At 38.7% G+C, this 25,327-nt stretch overlaps 1 protein-coding gene across 12 annotated transcripts in view; it reads left to right on the top strand.

Moving 5' to 3' along the window:
* Positions 1-14,210: 14,210 nt before the first annotated feature.
* Positions 14,211-25,327, top strand: part of LOC119548759 (pneumococcal serine-rich repeat protein) — a 39,478-nt gene continuing 28,361 nt past the window's right edge. For 9 of the 12 annotated variants that reach the window (XM_037856292.1, XM_037856298.1, XM_037856297.1 and 6 more), the window contains exon 1: positions 14,230-14,374. The gene's annotated coding sequence lies outside the window, so the exon portion shown is untranslated. Of the gene's footprint in view, positions 14,602-25,327 lie in introns of all 12 variants that reach the window. The other 3 variants (XM_037856290.1, XM_037856289.1, XM_037856291.1) reach the window with 3 other exon arrangements.

The following is a 25,327-nucleotide window of genomic DNA, read 5'->3' on the forward strand; positions in this document are numbered from 1 at the left end:
CACCATATTTAACATGTAAGGCAAGGCGCCCCTGCAGAGGCACATCCAAACCCCGGGACACATCAAGAAGACAGGAGAAGTACACACAAAAAATGGCAAAATTGACCAATGCAGATAGTTCAGTAACTATAAAAGATTGTACTTCACTATTTTAAATGGTTGTGCATGTATTTGTCTTTGTTTATATTACTATTTATTAGTTAAGCCAGTACTATAATAGTTACGTTCACGTCATGTGTGTATTTTGTTATTGCAATAGTAAATAGTTACTAAACTATCAAAAATGGTTATCTTAACTTTAAGTATGTAACAATAACTTTACTAAATGTTCTTCAAAGTATGGCTTATAATGCCCAACTGGGTCTAGCGTCTCGTATACATAGACTCCCAATCCATACTATTTTTAAAAGTATTCAACATACTTTCACACTAGCTGGAAGTCACCTGTAAAACTGCAATTTGAAAACCAGAGAGACCATCGTACAATTCACTTTGATAACTATAAACATAGTTACCGTTTTTTAAAGATACACAACCATTTTTTATAGTAACTCTTATTTGATGGGTAATTTTAACAATTCGATGGTTGTGGACCTTTTTCTATTATATTGGACAATTTTGCACGGCAAAAATCAATTTAAGGTTTTTATAAAGAGTCCGAATTTCCGTTGGACCCGTTGCACAAAAATGAGGCTACCAACAAACGGCCGTTTTCCATGCCAAGGCTGCCAGACCGCCCATGGTATTCTTTATTTCACCGCGAACTCGAAATAAGCCGTCTACATCGAATTCGCCTAAATGTAAGATATACACAAGAATTTTACATTTAGGATTTCGAGGCCAGATGGCGCTAGTTATCTAGACACAAACCAAATTTTCGTCTTACTGTCAAACACTAGGTGGCGCTACACAAGGGTCTAAGTCCGGGGAATTCGATGAGTAGACGACGAATAGGTGCGAAGTGAAAGACCGTCTAGCAGCGCACTTTTTCTCTTTCAGAATAAGCCGCTAGAGGTCGCTCTTCCTTGGGCGGCAATTCAAATTAATCCATGTCACTAGTGATATTATTGGCTGGCGATATAAAATATTCTTAAAAGTAATAATATGTAAGTACACTACATGTACCAAGCACCAATACATGACTTGCTTTTATTATTGCATCATCTTCGAGACTTTTAGTATTTTTGTTCAACATTTTGTAAAAAAAACCCTATATTTGCTTAAAAATTCATTAACTTTGTTTGTTCGTGTTTGTTTTTTTTAGATAATCCTGTGACGCTCTATGATGTTAACTGCAAATCCACCGGGCTCCCACTCCTACTCCGACGCCAAAACAGTGGATCCTACAGATTTAGTGCTACAAAAAATTGTAACTTAAATATATTATGCGACGACCACAGTTTTTATGGTAGAATACAAATTTTAACTGAAATGTATTGATCTCGTCTCAAATGACCTAAAAAAAGTTTGCCACGCCCACTTTAACACCCATAAAGCTTAAGTCTGTCTGCCGCCCACGTTACCTTTATTGAAAGTGCGTGCAGGTGGCGCTTTACAATCTCGCTTTTCTGCTTGTATATATCCATCTCCCTTTTGCTCCCTTTAGCTGAGTAACCCGTTACTCGTAGAGTAAAAGGGTATACTAGATTCGTAGGAAAGTATGTAACAGGCAGAAGGAAGCTTTTCCGACCCCATAAAGTATATATTATCTTGATCAGGATCACTAGCCGAGTCGATCTAGCCATGTCCGTCCGTCTGTCTGTCTGTCCGGATGAACGCTGAGATCTCGGAAACTATAAGAGCTAAGCTATTGAGATTTGGCGTGCAGATTCCTGAGCTTCTTACGCAGCGCAAGTTTGTTTCAGTAGAGTGCCACGCCCACTCTAACCGCCCAAAACTGTGGCTCCTACAGTTTTGATGCTAGAATACAAATTTTAACTGAAATGTATTGTTCTCATCAATACCTATCGATTGATAAAAAAAAAAGTTTGCCACGCCCACAAACCGCCCACAATCTTCAAAAAATCGTAAATATGAACGTGGATATCTCGGAAACTATCAATGATAGAGAATTGGGATCTCAGATTTAAATTCCGTAGCCTTGTGCGCAGCGGAAGTTTGTTACGCGAATATGACACGCCCACTCTAACGCCCACAAACCGCCCAAGCCTGTGGCGCCCACAATTTTAATGCTAGATACAAAATTTTAACTGAACTGTATTGGTCTCGTCAATACCTATTTGCCTAATTTGCCACGCCCACCCTAACGCCCATAACGCTTAAGTCTGTCTACCGCCGGTAGGTGGCGCATTTCAATCTCGCTTTGCTGTATGCTTATCTCCATTTCCCTTTGGTCCCTTTAGCTGAGTAACGGGTATCTGATAGTCGAGGCACTCGACTATAGCGTTCTTCCTTGTTTTGGATGCACTTTGCAGCCAAATAAATTTGTTTGTAAATTAAAATTAATTTTTTTTTAGGCATTAAGCCTAATACTCAGATTGGCTAGCAGTTTCACTTGTCGAAAAATCTGATTTTTTGTAGTGTGACCGAAAATAAAAAAAAGGAATGTTCAAGGAATGTTTTTTTTTATGTAAATTAGTAGTTTAAAGCTTCTTTCTCGGCCCACGGATGCTTCGCCATCTTTCCTGCGCCATCTGTCCAGCTCCGAGTCCCAGTAGGCATATTGGACCCTAAGAAGTTGCGAGCAGGATTGGGAACGGTGTTTTTCCGCCCGATGCTGCAGGACCCACCATCCTGGCAATGGCTCCTCCAACTGTCTCTTATCAGACGCCTTTTTTCCCTCCTCCCTATAGAAGCCAGAGCGTCCTCCATCTTCGCTTTAGCTGCCAAGTAGCTGGTGGAGGTGGAGTCCTGTGGTTCCAAATGGAGAGCTCGTCGGAGATCGTTCTGGTGGTTCTTCTAAAAAGATACTTCTATTAGCACAACGTAACCAAATTCTTTTGGCCAGAACTGGCAGTATGTCCATGTAGGGAGCAAAGTCCCACTCGGTATGTTCCTTCCCACTGGGACTCTCTAGTGGATCTTCTTATGCACTTCAACTATTCTGAGGATTTGACCTGTTGTGGTATTGCTTCCAGTCGAGGAAGTCCCACTAACATTCTGCAGGCGTTTTCGGGGTTTTCCTTCCATGTGTAATTTTTTGTTTCCACAACGCTTTTGCACGAACACCGCCAAAGATTAAATTTCTTATTCTTTGGGTCGCGGCTAACGGCGTTCATCGAAATTCACTCGCTAAATCAGGTATTTTTTCTGGTATTTCCTTAGCTCATCTGAGTACCGCGCTGAAAAACAGACCCAACGAAAAGCGTTAGCCGCGTACTTGCCTCTCGCTCACTCCTATGGTTAGCTCGCGGTTTTCGTCGATGTGACTACTAGGCCTTAAGAATAACATTTCCTTACTTTTTTAAAATGGTAAATGCTTGTGAAATAAAAGTAAAGTTTGAAGTGGAATAAAACCATGTTTTCCGTTTGTAAAAAAACGCCAATCGGAAGAAGTAAACAAATCCCTTAACATGTTATTTCTTTACAAAGCGGCAATAGAAATAAGTTTTCAGAATTTGTTTTAACGACTGCCGCTTATGAAATGCTAAAAGCAATGCAAAGTGTGGGCGCCACAGGATCGGGCGTTAGAGTGGGCGTGGCATATTCGCGTTACAAACTTGCGCTGCGTACAAGGCAACGGAACATAAATCTGAAATCCCAATTCTTGGATAGTTTCCGAGATATACGATTTCATACTTATGATTTTTTGAACTTTGTGGGCGTTAAAGTGGGCGTGGCAAACATTTTTTTGGGTCAATCGATAGGTATTGATGGGAATATTTCATTTTTATTCTAGCACTAAATCTGTAGGAGCCACAGTTTTGTTCGGCTTGTGGGAGTTAGAGTGGGCGTGGAACACTGACGAAACAAACTTGCGCTGCGCAGGAATCTCTAGAATCTGCATGCCTAATCCCAGTATGGCAGCTTTAATAGTTTCCGAGATCACAGCGTTCATTCGGACAGACGGACATGGCTGGATCCAGTCGGCTAGTGATCCTGATCAAGAATATGTGTACAATGTACATTGTACAATGTACATATATACTTTATGGGGTCGGAAAAGCTTCCTTCTACCTCTTACATACTATCCGACGAATCTAGTATACCCTTTTACTCTACGAGTAACTGGTATAATTATACATATACTACTGGGGGCAAAAAGAAAGGTGAATTTGTTTGTAAAATGAAAATCGTTATTTATTCTTCAAAAATAAACTTAATCCCCTTTAAAGTAATCCCCTCTCGATAAAATACATCTATGCCAACGTTTTTTCCCATCCTCGAAAGATGCTAAATAGTCCTTTTTCGGTATTGCCATCAGTGCCTTCTCCGATTTATCTCATCAATCGACTTAAAACGACTCCTCGCAGTGGTCTCTTGAGTAAATAGCGAGAAGTCACACGAAGCCAAATCAGGCGAATACGGTGGTTGCGGAATTTTTGGCGAAATGGTCACGAGGAAAAAAGCAAGAGTTGTTGCCATAATTCTGATCTTTTTAGACGAATTGGTTCATGCAAACGACGCATAACGCTCAAATAATATTACTTATAAACAGTTTGCACCACACCACGAAAATCGAAAACAAATTCACACTACTTTTTTCCCACAGTAACACTCTGAACAATAAAGAACGTGCATCTTTTATTGTAATATGCTTTGATTCGCTTCGACTTACGATCTTAGCAGACAATAGATCATCGGCAGCCATAAGGAAGTCCAGATTGGACCGACAGCTGCTGGCCACCGAGTTTTATTCACTTACAATGTTTTTATAGCTAAATGAATGCGGCCGTCCATGTATAAGGAAACACGTTTGAGTGTCAATTTGAAGGCCCTTTGGTGGCACCATCATCGATCTAAAAAACTCATATTCAATTTTTAATATCCCTCCCTTCTTCGGTAGTTGGTTTCATATTTCCTGACTTTTCATTAAGACATTAAAGATAAGAATTTCGAGTTTCAACTTAGCTTGCACAGCATGTACTCAAACTATTATTATTTAATAGTATTTCTTTGAGCAATTCAAATATATACGGCTTTACGAGTTGATTCAATCGTCTTAAAGAACTGTCAAATCATTCAAATAAATGGCCCCCTGCTTCCCACACCCCCAACTCTGCGTTGGAAGGTGTCGTGAGGCACTAAACAAAGAAATCCAATGTAAACAAATATAAGAAATCAATAAAAAATTTATATTGACTATAATGCGAACGGCGCTTAGATTTTCAGACAAGTGAAGAATAGAAAACAATAGTTAATTAATTATATGTTTAATGGTTACTTAAAGGTTTTGAATATTAAACTTATAATATTATTATAATAAAGTATTAAGTTATTAAGATAGACTAAAATTTGCCAAAATCACAATGAGTTATTACATTTCCTCGGCTAAGTAAACTTCAATGTGTATTTGGTGGATTATATGGTAACATAAAATGGTTAGCATCAATCCCCAGCCAAATTAGGAAAAAACAAGACAGTTTGACATTTTACGGAAATTTGACAAATATATGCCAATAAAATATTTCAAAAGAATTTGGTCAGCTCTAAAAGCAGTTAGCAACAGGATTGACACAGCTGGTTGAATAAATATATTATTAGGTTTAAACAGTTTTCTCCAATTAAATCAAAGAACCATTATCTAAAAAAACCACTAAAAAAGGGACAACAAAACCAAAAAAAAAGAACAATGAGAACAAAAGTATATTCTTCTAAGTGTTGCCGGTCAACTAGAAACATAATTTAAATGGATTGAATAGTAAGTATACTTTGAATATTGACCTTCCAATTAATGTATACCTATACGTAATAGTATAGTGTTATTCAAATAGGCTTCAAGTTTGAATCTTAAAAGAGGCCTTAACATCTAATCGTCTTCAGACAATCGTCATAGGAACATTTTCTTCAAGTACTGTAGCTTACTCGGCGCCTTCTTGTGTGGGTGTTGGAGGTGATTTTAAATTCTTGCTTATACTTTCTCCTATATGGAAAACAAAAAACATCTTTGTAACTTTAAAGTCATTCCGAGATCCGTAACCAATGCATTCGTCGGAAGGTGGCAGCTGCACTGATCTGGAGCTCGACTCTTTGCAGCTGGGGCGTATGATTGATGGAATGATGACACCATTGCCAAGTTGGTGCCAAATCGCAGTTACAGACAAAGGCGATCCCGTTATGAATCTCCAATGGCAATCAATCATCGCTGTTTTCCATATCCATATAGATATCGATAACTTTCTGCGTCTGAGAGCTCGCGTTGGCAGACGAATCGGTGCCAAGTCGTGTGATTTCGATTGCCCAGACATGATGGACAATAAAATTCTGATTTTTATGGATACTTGGCATCACAAGGCGAGCATTTCCATTAGGTTTATGTCAGTTTTAAAGATTGAGTCCCGCTTTTAGGGTACCTGCTTTGAAGTTAAATCCACTTTTTTGTGGGCGTTACATGGCTCATCTTATTTTTTTATTTTACTTACTTGGTCGAAGCTAATTCTGTCATGTCCCGGAGATTTTTATACGACCACTTTCAAAGAAACATGGGTCAAATGATATGTAAGTTTATTGACTAACTGTCATACTTTCATTATGAGGTAACTTTATATGAAAATCTCTCAAAAAGGAATAGGAACAGAAACAATGATTCTGTACTATGAGTATTAAATATATCTTCTTAATAAAAATATAGCTGACGTTTGTTAAACAAAAATGATTGTAAAGTAAAGTAACTGTTTTATGGAATGTAATATTCATTGTTTCCGCCATGTTCAAAACATGAAACGTGGGAAGTGCTCATCGCAAAGTATTGCAATATTGCCATTATTACCCATATAAAAATCGGTCTTTCAAAAATATATCACATAAAATAAACATTTTTTTTTCCCTTAGTTTTGCCCAAAGGTGCACAGGCCTTTCTTATAAGTTAAACCTCAATAACTTGTAATGAAACATTTGTTAATATTGAATTCACCTTTAAGTGGGCTTTCCTGACGGCATGGCGGTAAGGACGAAGGAGTTTGTCAAAAACTTATTGTAACAGAGCGCCCAATGATGACATTTGGCACTTCAACCATGTAACAAAACATAAAAGCCGCTATTTCTCTTTGATAGATTGTTAACGGGCCTGCGTTCGACAATCGTGAACAATTATCCCCACAACATATTTTCTGGCATAATGTAGTCGCATGCAAAAAGAAATTTTAATCACTTTCAAGCTGTATGCATTGACAAACCATTATTGTGGTACCCTTATGTAGCACTTAATGTCGGTAATAAATATATTTGTATACACGATGTGCTGAAAAATTAATCTATCTATTAGACTATATATATAATTTTAACATTTTAGATTATGAATTAGAGATATTTATTGTATGATGTAACTTAAGCTACTTTGTGGCTAAACAAGTACTCCAGACTAAAAGATTGACTCTTTTTAAATTAGTTATATATACTAACCTAGAAAAACGCATTAGACTGAAGTACCAGACAATTGTGTAATCCAGCGCAGCACACAATGCTGCACCCAAATTAATCAGCCCACCAAAACTCAAAATAAAAGCAATTACGAGAGAAACACACGCAATGCAGTTTGACATTTAGCCAAATATCTTTTAGAGATTCACCGATGCAAACGCAATCAATCATTAGCATCTTTTCAAAAATTAATTCTCGAATTTTTTCATGAAACGCCGCCCACGCAACTCGTGTATCGAATGCTGCCATTATGTCTGGGGCTTATAGAAAATTGAATCGTTGTGCAGTGTGTGGCACGCATACAATTAACACAATTGAATGAATAATTAAAATGGAGAAAGACTTAAGCGACGAACTTTATGCCAACGTTGAATTGAATCGCGTGGAGTTCGAGGGAGCAGCCGGTAAGTCAGTCTTTCAGTCAGTAAGTCATTCAGTCAGTCAATAAGGCAGTGAGCTTCCCACCAGCCAAAATGTTAAATTACAAAAGAGCAGACGTTGCATGTGCCTTGCAGATTTGGTGAAGCTGCTGAAATGGTGCCATCAGCGCCAACGAGCGACAACAATAGGGGGCTCAGTACAGTAAAAACTTTTTGAAAAATTAAATTAAACCTTGAGTTACAAAGCTGATTTTAAAATTAGTAAGTAGTAAAATTGAAATTGCTGGTAATTAAATTAAATAAAACGCGATTTTTCTAAACCATATTTGGAAGTAATTAGAAAAATATGTAAGTGGCTTAGCATATTTTTAAATTTAATAACTTTATGCGTAATTTTATTTTCCTGCATTAATCCACACATTAAAAAGGTGTCTTAAACCCATTTACAGTCAAGGTTAAAGTGAGCAAATACTTAATTATTTTCTTCCTGTATTGAGCATCAGAACCATTTCTTTCGCCGTAGAGCTCACTGTCACTCGGGTGTGGACTGCTTACTCGCTCGAGCAATGAAGATGCCAGATATACCAGAGACAATTGTCTAGTAGAGTATTGCCCAACAACTGACCCGCCCCCTCGCCCAACTCCCGTCGTTTGGGTCGCAATCATCGGGCTTAATGGGGCGCATAATTAACTAATGCAGGTGAATCAGCTTCCGAGACCCGTGGCACAAATGGAGTGCGCAATTGTAACAGCTCTTGGTGGACCCCAGCCGTGCCATTGGGCAACCCGAAAATCGAGCCAAAGGTGTTCATGTAAAGAGGAAGAAACGCCTTCTTCGACTTCATACACTTACGGCAATTAACAGTGTTTAATTATCTACTACGGCTTCAGTGGGTAACATTTAATATTGCCTTTAAGTTACTGTTTCCACATCTTAATTGGATTATATAATAATACCAAAACTAGGCTCCAAAGATGTAGTAAATGGCAAAGATATAGAGTACAAGTAGTGTTGTAATATATGATTTGTGTATATTTTCCTAAATTAAATAATGTTTCCCAGCTAATGAGGTCCCTGCTTTTTTAGGATTCTTTTATCCAAGAAATCTTAGATTCCTCTGTGGCATAGTGATCCATTTCAACATGTACTTTATCGCTTTTTGATTAGATCATGGCCCAGTAAAGCTTTCTTAGCTGGTAAGAAAAACAAGAAATTCGCATTTAACCATTTAACAACTGAAGTATTTTTTGCTGACCATTTACGGCGACCTAATGAATAACTGCCTGGCTGAATGAGTAACTGGCTGGGACTGACTGGAACAGACTTTATGGCATGCTGTACTCACTAAAGATGAAGAAAAATTGCGAAAGCCACAATGCTTGTCCTGTCCCCCAATGAAAATGAATTGAATAATTACGAAACCCTGAGAAAGAAGTTTGGTCTCCAACCAAGCAATGATACCAATGCATTTTTCTTAATTTTAGTACCCTTTAATAAAATAGGTTCTTGAGAAACCAACCTACAACTCTGCGATGGCAATCATTTACGGTAACCATTTTAGATCATAATACTAAATATATCTAAGTCGAAAATTTTAAATCAGCCCCAGAAGATTCCATGTAACTTGCATGAAATTATAAAATTCCGTTGATTAATTGCTGACATGACAAATACGTTGAGTCTAAATGTGACACAAGTTGCGCGCCTCAAACTATGGAGAAGAATAAAATTAAAAAAATTAAAAATACAAAGTATACTACAAAATAATGCCCACAATGGCAAGAACCACATCAAAAACGAGCACAACAAACAATTTGTAATTAACACGCGTGGGTCTCAGATCCCAGGTCTCAGACTGAGACGATCGAACGAGCGAGAGCGAGCGATATAGAAATACTTGAACAAGTTGAAATTCGAATTGATATTCACTTTTGCCACATGGTCCAGTTGCCGTACAAGGCAGATCGATCCACTGTCAGCCTATGCCAAATATACAGTTCCTATCGCAGGCATAAATCACATAACTACAATTAATTCAACTTTTGCAATGCAAAAGCATTTGTGTTTTTAATTTCTTTTATTATTCTAATTTGTACAATGAGCTAGAGCAAAGCACTGTATAAATGCCACGTACAAAAGCGCTTCTCCGTAAAAACTTGAACTTGTCCAAAACCGTTTGACTGACTGATTTATATGAATTTTATTTATAGAATTTGGCCAGAATTGAGCAGAGCAAAAACATTTACATGCCATGTAAATTGGCTGTCCGTGTCGGGCATTTATTTAATTATTTATTTATAATTAAATTGTTTATTTAGCCGCAGATGTGGTCTTTGCCATTTTGGTTGTCCAGGAAGCCAATTAGTTTAGCTGTATTTGGCCTAAACTATTTGACGTTTCTTGTTGGCAGCATCTCTTAGGCTGCTTCCCATATAGCTCGAAGATTTTTATCGCTTGATCTTCTGCTGAAGCAGTAAGAAAGTTCAAATATCCACAATTCAAGTTAATTAAGTGATCACAAAACTGCTTAATCCAACGAAACGAAGAAAATTACCTTGAACTTTATGAAAAGAACAGGAAGGAAGCGGTTTGAATGTTGATGCTCAAAAACTTAAACAAACATACTTGGATACACTTGGTGCAAAAAAGAAATTGTGCAAGTGCCTTTCAAAATTGTTGTATTTACTATGCCCCTTTAGTATCATAAATTAAATATACACTTAGCTTACCCTTTCCATCCGTCTTAAATTCATACAATCTCAACGCTCGCTCTTTTCAATTTCCAAAGAGTTTTTTGTGCCGACTTCTGTCTTGTCAGTCAGCCCAAGACAACGCAATATTTTTTAGCCTGGCTTAACTGTGGCATTCGCTGTTGTTTCTGATGTCAGCTCGCTTTTGGGACCCCATTTAATCTTTGGCTGCAACATGTAATAGCTCTTTAAAAGGTTCAGAGCCCAAGCACACTCTCGACTCTTGAATTGGGTCAGCAAAGTGTTATGTATGCGACTAAGTATTTACTTATAGAGCATGTGAGCTGCAGTTTAGTTTAGCCAGGCGAACCAAGTTGTTCGGCAGCCAACTTGGCTGAAGTCTTTTGGGGCATGCCACACCACACACATCAGGGCCGGAGATGAACAGTGATTAGCCGGGGTCAAAGTTTACGGGGGCTAATCGTGAGCCAAACCAGGTGAGCTAACCGAAAGCGAAACTTTTGGCACATAGGCTTAGACAGAAAAACCGCACAATATGACTCAATTTGTGGGCCTCCAAGAGTTGAGAGTTTTATTTTGGCTTATTAAAAGTTTGATTTTAAATTCAAAGGCTTAGTACTGAAATCATCCATGAAACCATCCGAGTTTTTATATCCCTACAGACACAATGATCCTGGATTGTTTTCCATCAGGCCACATCCCAAATCTCGGGCAAGTCTAGCGCGTGGCCAAAGTCGATCTGTAATAAAATATTCAAAGCATATTCCCACCACAAATGTCTCATAAATACACGATTCCTTTTTACGATTTGAGCTTTTGACAAAAAGGGCACGTTTGTAGTTTGCGATAAATACAAATGAGAAGCAAATAAAACATAAATTCGCACTAGACGAGAAACACTTGTGAGACTAAGGAATGCTAAATGTCGAACATGTTAAAGTAATGCCAGGTGAATGTGTGTATACTTTATTTATTTAGTATGTATGCTTTTTTTATTTTTCGACTATTGCTTTTAAAATAAAAGGCTGCAATATTTTCAGTTCTGGGAAATTATAGTAATGGATTGGGCCTTATTGCTAATGCAAGATTGAGAGAAATTGCAATTAATAAATAGCCAAGCGCTTCCTAAATTTTATGATTTCAAATCAGCTGTCTCACCTGCTTAATGGAGACTCAGGCACCGGAAGCCGAAGGCAAACGTCAACAGTTGAACCTTTGCCCATTACCAAGGCGTGTCTCAAAATCCAACATGAAAAAAACAACAAAAAGCTCTTCTTCATGCTTTGCGGCTAATTAAACATCTTCTGTGTTTTTATACCCTTTTCTAGGGTACTGTGATTTGCAGTCTTAAGCAGTCCAAGTTTCTGTAGAAATAGAGTAACATCAATTTTTTTATTTTTGCCATCTATAAAATAAAAACTGTAACCTGATACTTCTTCAAGCAAAAGTTAAGCCAAGCTATTTAATTTTAAATAATGGAAAGATCAAAGAAATTTTAACATCTCTGTCGCACGGTGTAATTATCAAATTAAATTGTATTACCTAACAAAAATAAGTGAGACTTGAACAATAATATATTCTCATGTTTGCAAAGTGTATCTAAACATTTAATACTGCACAGGCTTGAACTTCTGTTTTGTTTTTTCTTTTGTTTTGTGTTTAGCAATTAGTCAGGCATGCACCTTCTAGTTAAAATCAGGAAGATTGTCAAAACACGTACAGCAACTTGTTTAAGGAAGCACCCAGGTGAACACACAAAAATATGAGCTTATGGGAATTTTGTTTGCTTATTTGCATGTTTTCAGTTTTTTATTTATTATATATCTGCGTGTGGCACGTGGTAGACCAAATGATGGAGTGATATTATCGGTTACGCCCATTGGTGCCCATTAGTTGAAGCATTAATGTGTGAAGCTCAGACTTTTTGTCGCTTGCTCTTTGACAAGTCATTGGCACTTGAACTTACATTGAGGAATTGACTTTTTTGTGGATATATTAAACACAAAATCAAGTATAATTACCTACCCTTCAAAACCATAAAATTTCAGTCCATAAGCAAAGAAATTGAGGACCAAAAACGGAACACTGAAACTGTTACAAGAAACCACCAAACACAGGGAAAAAATAACACTTTGAATTGCAATTTGTAGGCCGAGCGTCGACAGCCCACAACTCGTGCCATAACTTTCAAATGCGATTTGTTAAAAAATTTGTTGCAGATGGAGTTGAGGGAAGAGAACGGCGTGACAGAGTTGGCCATGCTACCAGCCAAAAAAACAACCAACTGTGCAACTAATTTCGGGGGTCCGAATAAGTCCAAATCCAATTTCAGTTGCATTGCGAATGCGGCAGCCAGAGCCACGTTTTGAACTGTGCAACCCCGAAAGGGTCAAGTGGCGCGTGTAGCGCAGCCATGGCTAAAACCTTAAGCCGCTGCCAGCGGTAGCCGATCCAAAACCCTATCAAACGATTATGCCTGGCATATATGGCCGCCCACTGAAGGGTTTCCAAGCCGAGGAGAACCGATCTCCCAGCCGAGCATTCGATCTTCATGCCCCAGTGCGTGGCGAGACCTTACTTGCGTCTGAACTTGACATGCATATAGACTCTCGTAGATGTATGGTCTCAGACCCCCGATCCCCGATCTCCGATTCGATCGCGATTAACCGGCTGGTGCGTGTTGCACTAGTGCTGTAGGTAGGGTAGTAATCAGTCTAGACTGCATTGGGCTCGTCCCACGCTCAGCATTGAGATACTCGCATATCGAGAGTGCGCTGTTCTAATTAATGGCTTAATTTGCTCGCCCAGCGTGTTTCAATGACACCTTAAGGCCGAAAACAATAAATGTTTAATTAGCCAGAGCCACAGGCTCCGTAAAAATATTGTAATAAAGCCCAATTTCGGTGCAAGACCCATAAAGTCTGGTTCAATGGCACACTCGATACGTGAAGCTCCGACTGGGCTTACGTTACGTTAAAAATGCCGGTTGTACGTCAGACAAAAGCCGGTTAAAAAGAGCAAATTGGTAAGAGAGCGCGACCAGGGTTGTCGAAGTGCGCAACGATTCACAGCAACTTAAAAGGCAGGTAGGAAAATTAAAAATATATTTGAATAATATTCTTAGCAATAACTACTTGGCTTTCATAAGGCTAACATTTTTTATTTAGGAATATAGGTGCGTCGAGGATACGACATGACTTCATTTGTTGGCGTTTAACCTACAGATCCATTTCAATTGTTGTTAACTTTTGTTGTGCAGCTCCTTTTTGAGAACGACACAATAAATCAACACTCACTACAATGAGTTAAGCACAGTGTGTAGGTATGGTTTTTGTAAGCCATAATAAATACGCTTATCCCCCTGCGAAAAAGTGGAACTTAGCTGAAGAGCGGCTTCGACTAGGTCTCTTTGTGTCTTTGCATCTGGTGTACACAGTCTCTTTCTACCGGAGAGCCGCTCCCAACGGGGCTGACATCATCGAGAGACCCAGTCTGCGGACCTGGCCAAGTTGAAAAACTATAGCCAGATTGTCGGAGGGAAGGCTTCGAGTATTTAATGCGCGGGGCGAGCGCCAAACTCTTTTAGTACAGCGTTGGCGTGCGAGACAGTCGGTTGTTCGGTTTTCTGGGCAGCTCCAAAACTCCAAAACGAGTTAGTTATAAAGCAAGTCTTCATGTGTATATAGCTGTGAGCTGTGAGCAGACACCGTATGAACACACTCTTTTCGGTGCCGAAAATAAAAGTATACAAATAATCTAGAAACAAAAACACGAGTAAACATTAAACAGTGGTTGTTGGCTGTTGTGACTTCGAGTGAAGCCAAGCGTAGAGTGTGAAATGCAAAACTGGCGAATTCAAGACCCCGAGAGTACTGAGTCCGTCTCGAAGACTGAGCAGCCCGAGTCCCGAAAACAATTGCGAAGAAAGTGAAAGATCAGCGACAAAAGGAAAAGTCCGAGAAAGGGAAAGGTTGTGGCTACTCGGGTTTTTCTTTAGATGCTCCGTCAGGTGCAACGATTAGGCCCCACTGCCTCCCCCGAAAAACAGCTGTTACACTCAGACAATCGCCCACTGATCATTGAATCTTTTTGCCAGCAAAAACATTTTCAATAATTTTCGTCCAATGCCTAGCTGACTGCGCGTTTTGTATTCATCGAGAGCTGACAAAAATTGTTTAAAATCAAAGTAAAAAATTCCCGTATACCACGCGTTTTTTATTAAGTCGAATTGCCATTGAATCATTGAGCCCCTTGTCTGTGTGCCTTTGTGTGTGAGCCTGTGCGTACGTGTGTGTTGGTGAATACAATCAACGGAGCACGGCAAAAAAAGGAAAAAAGCGGCCAAGCGACATTGATGCCAATCGCCAGTGCATTTGTTGTTGCTTTTGCATCGGACCAGAATATAATGAAATAAAGCCAAATAAAATATAAGCTAAAACGCCTTCAGTGGACTTCCAGCTGAAAAGAGATATCAAACGGACAGGTACGTGCAATTCGTCTCATTTTGATTTATTTCAATTGAACTCAAAGCAATAAATTGTCTGTATATCTGGCTAGATTTACTAGACATTGAAGCATGCATTTTATCGGAAATTCGGTGAGAGGAGTTAGTACCTTAGACAAATTGCTACCCAAAAATCAAAATCTAATGAGTGAAACGCTAAGGCTGATGATGCAATAAGTCAGTTAGAAAATTGAGCAGAGCTTAGATGATAAGTATACAGATTATCGAAAATTAATATTACATTAATTAATAGTTGCTATATGGCCATTTTATTTCCATTAAACTTCTATAACAAACTAAGCGTACACAAGCGGACTACTTCAATTGTTCGTGATATAATTAGAATAAAACTTATAAGTGGGGTCATTGACTATAAAATTTTATTTTGACTCGCTGCTAATTTATTTCTTTTTCAAAACTAAAGAAAACATTTCAAACGAAAGAAATACATTCTCTTTTATGCCAAGAAACCATTCCCATAATTATAATTATGATTTCCGAACCCCTTTTGCACTGCTCTATTTTTAAGAAGCCAACAAAGAAGAGAATATTTTTACGCTTTCCTTTGTCTGAACTATGAAGTTATTTTTCTCAGTTAATTATTTGGTCTGCACATTATTTTTGCCTGACTTGATATTTTTTATACCTCAAAGTTGGCCAATTTATCATATTACCACTTCCACCCAACTGATCAGGCTTCGCTGGAGATCCAAATAACCCAATGAATATATAATGATTCATTAGTGTATTTTTGAACAATTGAGGTTCAATGATTCTAGTGCTGGGCATGATTTCACAGATTGCCCATTAGTCATCAGAGAGTCCAGACCAGCTCGGATCTCTCACTCTCGCCATATGGGGATAGTTGTCTGGTTTTGCTTCTTTGTATTTATTTTACATGTTTACTTATATAAGAAATCGAGTCCTAACGGATTCATAATATGTAGACCAAAACGTAAACAACATCTATGTCTATATCCAGTGGTATCGCGGACGACAAATGTCGCCTTAGGAACTTGTGGCATGCATTAGTGCAAATTACCATTTTGACTCAAAAGGTGTTGGCCCCAATTGTCACCTCCGAAAGACATTGAAACGGAAAACTGGGTGCGGAACTCCGAGCTTATGGCATATTGCATTACCTCGTCAAAAAGCGCGATAATAGTTGATTTCGTTACTTCTACACCGTCTTTTATATGTATTTTTATGGGCACGCGCCTTTTGGTAGTTTTATCGGTCATGCTGAATGTCAGAGTTAGAACTTGAGTTGCCCATGGCAGCGGAGGTTGACATTAAGACCATTTCAACACCGCAGCGAGAGACTTTTTAATTAGGCTGAAGGCAGGTAAAAACTCCTCAAAAGTCCCTATTGTATGAACCGCAAATTACTCGAGCTACTCACGTATATTGTCTCATTTTGCATGCCAAAATTGCAAATGACACTCCACTTTACACACCCTTTATGACCACAAAAGGTTTAATGGTTGATGCTGCCCAAAATTCATATTATGTGGAATTTCGTTTTGCATTTTCAACCATTTTTAATTATATTTTCGACATCATTGAGTGAGGATCAAAATGTATTTCTATTGTTGTATTTTTTCAAATAAAACACACAAAATAAAAACAAAGCATTTCACATTTATAATTATTAGCTTTGCCATTTATGGCTAAGGCATACATAAAATTCTTTATAAATCATTTTCTAGCTAACGCTTCCAATGAACTTAGCCAGGTCGTTTGCAATTTGTTTGCGTTTCGCAACGAAATATTTATCTTTTGGCATTAACTTTTGGGTTTGAACAGGACGTACAAATGTGATTCATAAAAAAAGGTGGAATTAAAGCCTGTGCCAAGGCTATTTGCTGGCAATGATGAGCTCAGAAGGCTTGAAATTTGGCTAAAGGAATTGCTTTTCTTTTGTCTGCTGTTTTTCAGTTCTTTCATTTTTCATCATCGCCAGCCTTAATTAAACTATAAACACCTCAAAACATGCTACCACATTCAACACTCCACAGAACCCCACACACCGTGGTGGCGACCCACCAATCGCAACTGCCAAACGACCCACACGACAACGTTTTCTTGGTTCATTTTTCATTTTTTCCAAGACAATGCCAAATCATTGAGCAGCCAAAAAACTGCAGCAAACAAACACCTCCGCAAAACAGACAGTGACCACGATCCATTGAACAGTGAACAGTGCTCACTGTACGGTGGTGGAGGCCCAACCTATAGACATGTTTAATCAATTTAAATTACCTTCAATTAGGCTCTTTGTTCGCGGTCTCGTGGACATTGCGAAAAGTCTTCGGCTCGGCATCTGCATAAATGAAATGCAAATGAGGAAAATGCCACTAATTTGTTTAGATTCCCGAGTCTGAAATGGATGCATGCATATCTAACTTCAGAGTTGGCCAATGCTGCAATTAAACATTTAATAGCTTCATTCGATATGCATAATGGCCAGAGTTTTAGACTTTGAAAGGGGTCTGTGGTGGGTGTCGGCTCTGTTTTGGGTTTATAAAAATGCTAATTTCCCCTTGAGTCATAAAGTGACTTGATGGAGAATCGAGTGCCGACAGATTGGTAGGGGCTAGGGAGACTGTGATTAGAATTTATTGTAGCTCTGAGTGAGTTTTTGATGTCTTTTTAAGCTGATCATAAATGCGATTAATAGTTTTTCTGATCGATTTCCTTTGATCATGGTCAATAAAAACGACATGAAATGTATGTATTAAGAGACCATTCGTCGACATTGTAATATACTTACAAACAATTTTTATTGCCTAAAATTATAAATAAGACTAAAACGTCATTCCCTTTACAATATTAAACATTGGCTTGTTTTAATACATTAATGTCATAAAGCATTTTCACATTTTGCAATGACTTATCCTCTGAAAAATAAAGATGTCAATAACCTAAAAGATGCAAATCCTCTGCAAAAATAACTAAGTTTAGACAAAGCCGTTAACAAACAGCTTTGCCAGCGAGGCCAATACAAAAGACTTAGGACACAAACTTGGAAAACATTGCCTTACCGAAAATGCATATAATTAATCTCTTTATCCAAACCAGCGACTCAGTGCTCTAAGTGAAAGTTGTCCATTGCCAATCGTCTAAATATCAAAGTGTCTGCTCTCGTCAACTGTCACTTCAATCCGCCTGCCATCCTGCTGGTACCATTTAAATGAGCCATCAAATCGGCACCCCAACCGAGACGCGTCTCCTGAGCTGTGTCATTGAACCAACAAATCAAAGCCGCTTACAAAAGTCACAAAAACACTCTTAGTTTACAGTCGTCAACGCGCAGGATTGATGACAAGCCAAGCAATGCCAAATGACAATTATTTACGCGGCCAAGTGTCATAAAATAGAGGAATGAAAAAGGCTAAAAAACTTAAACTAAAACCAGAAACCTAAGCCAAATGACAGCGAACAAAAAGCCGAAATGTGTTTATTGACGTCATTCCATGGAACCAACAAGCCGACAGGCAAAAAACTTTTAATGTGGAGAAAATCCAGGCTCTGTCCGGGTTTTTGGCGGGAGGATCCGAGGGAGTGGGCAGGCCAGCCAACGCCACCCGCTGGGCCATAGCCAAAGCCAACGCCAAAAACTGCTTGCGAATTGTAATAATTGCGAACAATTACAGAGGCACTAAAGCGAGGTGGAAAAAATGAGAGCCATGGGGAGGTAGTGGCTAGCACCGACTTTTGAATACCCCGTAATCCGAAGAGTTGGCTAACTGAATCAAATATAGCTTATCATCCAATCTCGGTGCAGTTACATTTTAATTTCTTGTAAACCAATATGCAATTTTTAAATCAGTCAAACCAAGTAGTTAACTGGAAATTTCATTGATATATAATAGGAAAATATTGAACTGGCGTGTTATGACCAATTGTTTTCTATACTGCTCTTGTGAACACCATTTAACTGAGGCTGCCTTACAAAAGCAAATACCCCTTGGGCATCATTGGATACCATTTCGCGGACATCAAACTCTGGGTATTGTCTTGTCTGAGATTTGGCCAGAGTTTGTGGAGCACATTAGCTTTGATCAGGGGTTAACTTCTTGTAGCTATCATATGGGTGCAGAGAAGCCATAATATACCCCATTAGTTGAGGGCTCAGTTCGCCTCTGTCCTGACGTGGCTCCTGTCTCAAGCCTAGCTTTTTGTATATTTATTTTACCTCGCCTGCATAAATTATGTTCACGATATTCTCTTGTTCAGGGGGACATCACCTTTGGGCTCTTGTCTTTCGCTTTTCTGTTCAGTTTTGGGGGATTTTCGGGTATGGGCTTAATGTGGGGCTGCCAATTACGAGCATGAAGGTCTTTGACTGCGCAATCTTAGCAGCACCAAAAACCACTACAACAGCTAGAAAATTTGTAACATTTTGCTGTTGTCTCAGTTGATGTTGTTATTTCATTTCGGGTTGGTTATTCCATTTATGACTTGTTTTTCATGGTCTTAATTTGTTCGTCGTTGCTTATCCCATGAATTCAAGCAATTAAATTACTTATTATTGCTTATTTTTTCTTCTTGAGCGTTTTTTCCTAATATTTGGTGAACGTCTTTCACGCTCTTGAATTGATTGGCTTGCGAAACGCTTAAGATATGGCAATGAAAATGGTTGTACAATGTGCAAGAGTTAATAGAGATAGCATAGCATCGGGATACATTTGTTTTCCAGCCATTTTCATTAAATTGTTCAAGCATTTCCCACTTGCACTTTCTGTCATCGATGCAAGAAACTGACGGCCGACAGCAACAATTTTTTTCAATTAACTCTGATCTCCAATCGCAATTAACTTTTACACGATTTCTAAATGGAAAACTTTGACAGTCGATCGGAGTTTTCCGTTAACCCACATACCTTGGTTCAACAATTGTTTGTACAGATGTTTTACCGTTTTTAATTTAATGTTTTAATTAGCTGTAAGCACAATCCATTAATCAGCTTAAATAAATTCAACGCTATTTGCATTTACTTGTTTTAATAGTTTCCCATCCGTTAGTTAGAAGCTAGTGTAGGTAAATAATAGCCAAACTTCGAAGCTTAATTGCCATCAAGCTAATTAAAAGCGAACTGACAAATTGAATGCAGCACGCGTAGCATAAAAAAAATAAAATAATTTTTTAGCCCACATTTGGCAGTACAAATTTTAATTATTATTTTTTGGGAATCCTGCTCTTAGCTAGTCTTGTTATGCCATAGCAAAAAAAATAAGAACATGTTAATAAATGTAATAAAAATTGTAATCTTATACTCTAGCTACATTGAATTCTTAAAAGCTAAAATTAATAACTTTTATCTACTAATTTGGCTTTTAAAAAAAGAAGAGAGTACGCTTTAGTCGAGCATCTCGACTATTAGACACCCGTAACTGAGCTAGATGCAGGCCTGCAAGCGGCAAGCGACTTCACAACTGGCTCCACCTAGCGGTGAAAACTTAAATTGATCATAACTTTTTAATGAATTGTGCGATTTGATACATTATACGGTGCGTATCAGTTTAATAGGTTCGGTATCTTGCTTTTTGCTCTCTTTTTCCGTTTGGAGAGCTCCGAATATTGCTGCCTCGCTCCTACTCAGGTTAATTTCAGACGCAATCTCAAATTGATCCTTAGTTTAATTATTTTTCGTGCAGGCATATGATGGTATTACAAACGAAACAAAATCCCACTTACTCTTTAACAATATCTTTAACAATGTGGGCGCCAAACAGAGTCTAGCGTTAAGGGCGTTGTGGGCGGGGCACTACGCTGAAACAAACTTGCACTGCGTAAGAACCCCTAGAATACGTATGCTTAATTCCAACATTCAAGCTTGTATAGTTTTCGAGAGCACAGCGCTCACATGGACAGATGGGCAGACGGACATGGCTAGATCACCTTTGTTAGGGATCCTGATCAAGAATATATTTACTTTACAGGTTCGGAAACTTTTCTTCTACCTGTTGCATACTTTCCAACAAATACAATATACCGTTTTACTCCACGAGTAACGGGTATAATAAAACGGATAAAATCTTGTATTATTATTAAAGACTTAAGCAAAACCAATTTACGTACTACTTGCCCTTGCAATAAAATGATTACTAAATTTCGTGGTTTCCCAAGATGTTGTAACTATCTTCATTTTCGTAGCGCCAATTTCCTCTGTTTACATTTCGGTCGTTAGAAAAGTTCAAGTTGAAATTTAATATTGCGGGCTAATTGGGTGGAATCATATAACAACGTTAATATGGGACGATATGCTAATTTTTTGTCGGCGCATGTGAAGGTCGGCGCTGACCTAGAAGTAAAGACAAAAATGGCTTTTGTACGACTATTGAGGTGTGATAACTGGGCTCGGAAATAAGCAATTTCAGTTCAGTTTTTGGCTTTTTTTCTGGGCCCTGACCCTGAAAATTAATTGACTTTTTACAGCGGGGGAATACTCAATACTTCTCTCTATCTCTATACATTATTGACGACTTGCTTAGTCAGGTTTTAATGAGTCCAACAGCCCAGCAAGTTCAGTTATCTGTCAGGGTGCAGTGTTTTTGGTTACTCAATACCAAATGCGGAACTAAGATATAATTTTCCTATGTCTGGCGGTTGAGCCCGACACTCACAGACAGTCAAACATAATTTCCTTAAACTTTTTCAACTTCATTCTGCGTTTTGGCGGCTTTCACTTTTCCATTCCGCTGTTCACTTTTCCTTAACAACTTACTTTTGTATCGATTATTGATTATTGCTCTCATTTTGGTCCATGTGCTTTTTTCTGTGCTTTTGAAATGAAAAGTTTTCGTTTCGCCATTAGTTATAATTAATTTTTGCGCTTTATGATTTAATTGTTGAAAGAAATGGAAGCATCTGAAAATAACCGGCTGCACAGAGTGAACATTTTGAAAGTCATTAGGTCTGTGGATGGATTGAAATCTTTTATGCTAGCGCTCTAAATATGACTTTAACCGTGATGCGGTGTGATTGAGTGTCGTCGTAGGTGATAAATCGAGTGTGGCGAAAGTTTCAATAAAAGACTACGTATTTGGGATGGGAAAAGTACAACCATTACTATTCAGGTGTGCAGATTTCGGTATCAGATTTCACACAAATAGTTTTTAGGATAAATGTTTTACAAGATTACTTAAGATCTTTGTTTGTTTTGTTGCTTTCCCAAAAAAAAAACTTATATTTGTATAATTATGGGCAAATAAGGTTTATATTTTTCTATATTATACAGTCTTATCTTCAGAGAATTTCAGAAATATTATTTTCTAGAAATAATTTTCGAATGTTCGCTTTGTGCTTGCAACACCGATTTGTTATTCGAGTGCAAAGGAAATCTTCCCCAATTTTGCAATTTCCCCCACTGATTGCTGGCCAACATTATTAAGCAAAAGGCCAAGTCATCCTCTGGCTGTATTTGCATTTGAGTTTATGGCCATTGCAAAAGCCACCTCATTATGTTTAGTTTGAAAGCTATACTTCGCATTCGATCGAGCCCGCAAATGGCGGCGTGTTAATCAGCAATTTAGAATATTTTTTTGCTTGCAGTTTGTTTTTCCTCTTTGGGGCCATAAAGCCCAGTACAAAAGATCCCGAGTGGAGGGCCCAGATTTCATTTCCTGTTTCTTGGACACTTTGTAGCTGTTGTTGGTGGCACAGCTGTTGCATTTATCATGTAACTCACACAACGACAGACATCTGGGGGAAAAAGCGGTAAGAGGTAGAAGGAGCCCTTAGAGCCCAGTCCAAACAAGCTGCTGCATTGATTTCCCTTTTTGCTATCTGACAGCGTTAACTTTGGAGTCTACCGGGGCCCAAGGGGCAGTGGAGGGGGTGGGGGCAACACTTCGACAGAGACAAACGAAATAAATGCGCGATCGGGCGATAAACTATTTTTAAAGACAGCCACAAAAGGAACTAGCAACGCAGCAGCCGCACAGGCAATAGCAACAGGAAAATATTATGGGGTTAGGGCAAATTGATGCCCTAGGAATATTTACCAAGGGGCGTATAGGGACCAAGCAACTTGGCATCAAATAGTTAGCAAAACCAATTTAGATTATCTTGGAAAAACAAGAATCAAATGCTTAAATAAATAAGTAAGTCAATTCGACCCAGTGACTGGACATCAATATTTACTAAAATTGTATTTATAAATTAGATACTAGGTATTAAATATAAATAATATTAGGTTTGGGTACTCATCAACATTTGTTAGGCATGTCTCCAATCAATATACTCCTTCATTAACTGACTAAGCACGGCAATCAAAAGACACCTTGAAATGATTTCTCACACAGCGAGACAGAGATGGCGAAAACCGGGGAGTTTGGGCCCTAACAAGCTGCAGCACTTAGGAGGCTTTGGCCAAGACCTCTTCCTCGGGTTCTCCGGTGATTCTGGGGGAGGAGCAGGAGGGCCCGGTCCCAATGGCTGTTTGTTTAAGGCCTTGGTTAGCTTTAAAAGGAGCTGCAGCTTATTTCCTGCTGCTGATGCTGCTATTTCCATTCTGCACAGCCAGTTCTAAGGGGCTTCGCATCCTTTTGTCTTTTGGCCAAAAGGCATCAGAGCTTGTTAGCCAGCCAGTCCAGCTGCTGTCTGTTTTCTGCCATTTCAAGTTTGTCGCTGAACGTACCACGTACTTGTAGTATTGACCATTTTTAGCCTTTTAAGTACTTTGGTCATTGTTAAGTACTTTTGCGTGTCAGGGGCGCATTCGACTCGGCTGTTCTTTGGCTGCCTTTGGGGGCACATGTTTTACCTGGTTATTTATGGGAAAAGTGTCAGTGCTAATCAAACGGCTGAATCACAATCTATTTGGTATGTGCATTGCATTGTTGCGAGCTCGTATTGTACTGGGCTCAAAAGGTCGAAGAACTAGAATTTCTATAAAAAAGAGATTCTACCACATCCATGCAGTTTTTCGGTCCATCCGCCAAAGGCGATTCGGATCTTCAGAGCAAAGACGTGCAGTGTTAATGTCAGTCTAGTTTTTGGCCACGCTAACTACCAGTTCCTTGCTATGGTTTCCTCCATCGCAACCACTGTGGACCCCCATTCACAAACCCATAAACTGCAGTTTTATGGCGAGCGTGTGGCGACCCATGCGGAATAATTCAAATGACGCAATATGGCGACATATTCAACAGAAACTTTTCGTTTGATCTTTTCGCACAGGCACGTGTGCCCCGAAAAAATTTGTCATCGCCCACGCAACGGGATTACGATAGAACACTCAGAAATCTGATCTTTAGCTCTCGTTTATTGACTGACATCCATCAGAGTCCCATTTGCGTCTCGGTTCAGCCCAACCTAACCATACTCAATTGGAGATCTAGCCAACTGATGGCAAAGCCTAAGCAAACAAGTTCTACGGGTCAACGTTTCATGACTTAACGGCGAATTCTCCAAAAAAAAGAAAGAAGATAAAGTCCCCAGCCGTGTGACGGACAATCAATATGGAAATTAGACAAGCCAATGAAGAAACAACCTAATCGGAGCTAGAAATTAAACCATCTTAATGGTCAGATAAGATCAGCGTTACACAGAAATGTTATTAAAAATTATATAAGCAATTTGAAAATTGAAATGCATATATTTAAAGTTTGTTATAACAGTTTGACTTGATGCATTAATTATGTGAAAATAAGGACCTTACAGAAATATATAATTATAAATCATTTTAAGAACGCCATCGGAGCTAAGAACGGTTTCTTTGAAGCAGCTTATCCTGTAAACAAAGTATTTCTTCAAAACCACTACTGGCCATTCAAGCAACGTAAAAATGAAGCTGTCATCGATTATCTGAATTATTTCCGCGTGCAACTGTGAAACATTGAGACCGAAAAGCAAAATAAATAAATAATGAAAATTGAAATTTTTTTCGACCGAGACAAAGAACGAACAAAGAGCGAAGCGAAATTCCGTCAAAAGCATTTCAGCTGTCAAAAGCCTGTCAGTCTGACGGATTGCTCGACCGTTTTGTCTTTTATTTAGCCCCGTCTGTTTTCATTTCGGTTTTTCTCTTTCATTAAGTGCAACAAACGCCGCAAAGTTGCCCTTTGCGCTCGTTATTTCGTTTTGTCCGGACAAACAAAACGCAAATTACGCAAAAAAATACGAAATTGACCGTTAAGTTGTGTAATTTCACCAAAAATGCTAACGGCAATTCAAAATTTTTGTT

The sequence above is a fragment of the Drosophila subpulchrella genome, chromosome 2L, assembly GCF_014743375.2.
Source record: "Drosophila subpulchrella strain 33 F10 #4 breed RU33 chromosome 2L, RU_Dsub_v1.1 Primary Assembly, whole genome shotgun sequence".
Taxonomy (NCBI): domain Eukaryota; kingdom Metazoa; phylum Arthropoda; class Insecta; order Diptera; family Drosophilidae; genus Drosophila; species Drosophila subpulchrella.